The sequence below is a fragment of the Palaemon carinicauda genome, chromosome 3 (assembly GCF_036898095.1).
Source record: "Palaemon carinicauda isolate YSFRI2023 chromosome 3, ASM3689809v2, whole genome shotgun sequence".
Lineage (NCBI taxonomy): Eukaryota > Metazoa > Arthropoda > Malacostraca > Decapoda > Palaemonidae > Palaemon > Palaemon carinicauda.
The window spans coordinates 44871285-44875367 of NC_090727.1; the positions used below are offsets into that span (position 1 = coordinate 44871285).

Here is a 4083-nt window from a genome sequence, read left to right on the forward strand (position 1 = left end):
ACTCCGTTCTTCACACCAAATGGGATTCGATTAAACTCGTACAGCTTTCCACTCGCCTCAAAAGCAGTGTACAACTTTTCGTCTTCTCTTATTGGCACTTGGTGGTATGTGCTCTTCAGGTCCAAGGTGCTAAACACTTTATATCTTGAGACATTATTCACAGTTTCATCGATCCGAGGCAAAGGGTAAGCATCCAGCTCAGTAAACCTGTTTATAGTTTGTGAATAATCAATCACCATTCTCTTCCTGCGATTGTGCCCTGCAGTGATTAGCACCTGGGCCCTCCATGGAGACTGGCTGGGTCTTATTATTCCTTCTTGTAGCATTCTACCAATTTCAGTTTTGACAAATTCCTTATCAGCCTGAGAGTAATGTCTCCGCTGTCAGATTGCTGAAGAGTGCGGGCGCAACCAGCTTCACTGCTGCCAGCCCACATATCTTGAGTGGTGGGCGTGCTCCTCCAAAATCCATTTCTAGAACAGAATGATTCTTCAAGAATTCATGCCCCAAAATTACATCACTACACAGCGCTGGCAGAACTTTGAGTTTTACACTAGGATAAATTTGTCCTTGCAGCTCCACATCAACACAACAAAGACCTAAGACTTTGGACGAGAGAGACGCATCAGCCATGGAGACGTGCCCGTCGTCAGGAAGTATGATTAGGTTGTTTTCTTTAGCAATCTTCTGACTCACAAAATTTTCTGAGCTTCCTGTATCAATAAGTGCATTAACAGGGAGACCATTAACTTTCAAACAACTCAAAGATTTACTAAGACTACTAGGCACAGCCCCAGACACAGTAGCCAGTGTTGCTGCCGAATATTTAGTTTTACCAGCAGAGGTATCCCCTACCGGTTTCCCTGACCTACACACTTTTGCATAATGTCCTTGTTTCTTACACTTTAGACATAAAGCTTCCCTAGCAGGACATCTGAACGAGGGTGCCGTTTCAATCCACAGAAAAAACACTGATTGGCGCCAGTAGTGGCGGCAAGATGAGCAGTTTCATCACTACTTTCTAAAAACTCTGAATCACCTGACTGACTTTGTGGCTGAGGTACAGCAGCAGTAATTGGCTCAACAGTAGTATAAGAAGCAGAATGTTTCTGAGCCATCTCTAAAGTGCGTGCCTGTTACTTACTTTTTACTTACTTTTAGAGGTTTATTTCTCGCCCTCCATCAAACACTAAAGGTCTGTTCAGGCGGGCCTTGGTGTATGAAAAAATAATTCCTTTCCAGTTAATATTTTACTCTGTATCGTTATCAGTTATGTATGACCACCTACTGACGTTGATACCAAAACACTGTTTATTAAATTAAACATCTCAAATACTTCCTTGAGTTCTTTAGCCTTACTATCATTTTCATCATCTACCCAACAGTTGAAGTCTCCACCAATTAATGTATTTTTAATATCGTCCACCACACCCACAAGAATACTAAATTCTTCAATGAATTTAGTCATATTACTCGCTGGTGGTCTATATAATGATATTATATTCAATACCTTATTGTTTCTTGTCAGTTTTAAACAGATATATTCAAACGTTTCAAATACCATTTCATTCATGATAGAAACCCTAGAGAAAGTTTTCGACACAAAGACACCCACTCCTCCTCCAGTTTTGTCCTTTCTTGGTACGTGATAGAAATCATGAGTACACGGCGTCATCTCCTGAATCTTTGAGTTATCACTAATATTTCCCTGCAACCAAGTTTCCGTTAATAAGCATAAATATAATTCCATTTCGTTAATGAGATTTCTAATCTCTAAGGTTTTATTCCCCACCGATTGAATATTTATCAGACCACACTTAACCAATGGGCTAGACTCCATGATCGGTTCTATTTTTTATCCTGGTAAGCTCCTCCTTGTATACTTTACAGTTATCATCATATGTCTTATGATTCGTATCATTGTAATTCCTCATTGTGCAGTTATGACACTTTAACGTATTTACAGTACAATCCGTGGTTCGATGATCCTGGCTACACTTGGCACATACCTGAGTCTTGCTACAATTTTCAGCAGTATGACCAAATTCTTGGCATTTATAACACTGAAATACATTGTAGGAATCATAGATTTTACAGCATCCTCCAAGCGTGGTATATACTCTATCATCTCTTTTACGGAAGACTTTCCTGATAGTTGGACTACACTTTATAATGACGTGTAATTTACCGCTTTGTCTTGATTTAAACTTCCTGATCAATTTAAAGTCTTCTTCATTTTCACATATTTCATTCAACCATTCATTCTTCTCCATTATACTGGCAATTATATCATCTTCATTTTCATCAATATTGCAGACCTTGATCTTCGGTTTAAGTAGATCCTTTTTATCTACTTCTACCTTAATGTCATTCTTGACCTCTTCTAAGTCATTTTTAGCCTTTTCTAACCCAGTTTTATCCGCAAAATTAACTACCAAGTGGCCTTGTTTAGAGGTTTTGACCTGTTCGACATTCGTGGTTATCTTCTTCATGATAGTTTTCTTGATATCTGAAGCCTTCTTATTTTCCTCCGTAGATTTTATAACCAAAGTGTTTCTTGATTTCAACTTACTTGCATATGTAGTCTTGGTCACATTCTCTTTTTCGTATTCCATAAGTTTCTCTTTCAGCTCGACAATTTCTCGACGCATATCCATGTATTGAGCAGTTATCATATCCATAAAACCAGACATCTGTTGTTGTACATTTACCTTCATCTCTTCTATGATGATGCTTAGTCTCGTTATGTCATCAACACATGCAGACTCAACACATTTTGGACATTTATAAATGATGTTCCTGCTTTTTAAAAGAGTACTTGAACCATCCCTTAAATTAGAGCAAGCTACTTCATCATGGTACCATCTTCGGCATTGATCGCATTGCATCCCATCATCGACATAGGACTCACAGTGCCCACACATGCCACGATTGCCTCCGTCATCACATTCTTCATAAGCTGCTGCCATTATACTTTCCTCCCTTCCTGTGAGTACCGCGTCAATTTCAGTCATAAATAGACCGAGATCATTCACGGGAATACGTCTTCCTTTTCGTTTTCTAAAGACGGGCATATTGAATCATTTTTCAATGAACTTTTCAAGTAGCCCCACCCCAACGCAAAAATGCTGGGTCAGGCCTTTCACTACAGACCTCACATACAAGGAAACCACTGATTTTTAGCACTATATTTCACTAATATCAACACTAGCAAACACCCACAAAGAGACTTTTCATAGTATAAACAACGAGATACACAATGATTCCGTTTAAAGCCAGATTCGATACAGAGCACTGAAACACACGTCCACACCCGCGGACTCTAAAACCATAAGCAGTTTGCAAGTTAAGAGTTATATTTTCGAGTAGTCTTTGACGAATGGCACCAATAGAAAGTCCATTGATGAATGCATCTCTAACATAGTTATCACACGCCTGCTCTGCTGACACTGCTTTGAACTGACAGTCTTTTGCTAGGAGCTTCAGAGCTTGGAGAAACTGGTCTAGAGACTCACCTGACCCCTGCCTACGTGTGGCCAGGACATGCCTAGCAAATACCTCATTTCTAGGTTTTACATACAGTGATGCCAGTGCTTTCTCAGCCTTAACATAAGTGTCACAGTCTGCTATGTAGTCGTACACTCGAGGAGCAACGTAGTTGGTGAGTAGGATTAGTTTGTGTGCACTGGGAGATGTCTTCTGTACTGCTTGGTAGAAGTTGTTGAATGTCCTCAGCCAGTGCGTCCACTCCTTAGCAGCGGTGGCAGAATCCGGGTCAGCCTCGAAGCGTTCTGGACGTAGGAACCGTTCCATGGCCTCTCAAATTTTTTTATTTTGTGTGCAATAAATTGTTGTGAAAATGAAAACCTATCATAGGTTATAGGTTTTATTGCACACAAAAACTGGAGTCACCTCCTGAAACAATAGAAACAGCCACTATTACAACACGTACTACTTTACATGCACAATAACAAACAAATTCATCAAAGTAAGGGCCAGACAACACAGGGACATCCACAAGCAATAATATGCACGAAGACACACAAATAGCAACATGATAAGCTGGTAAATGCAAGCAGAGAA

At 39.9% G+C, this 4083-nt stretch overlaps 1 pseudogene; it reads right to left on the reverse strand.

Moving 5' to 3' along the window:
* Window positions 1-357: 357 nt before the first annotated feature.
* LOC137631651 (uncharacterized) lies at window positions 358-3813 on the reverse strand (annotated as a pseudogene).
* Between the last annotated feature and the right edge of the window lie 270 nt (window positions 3814-4083).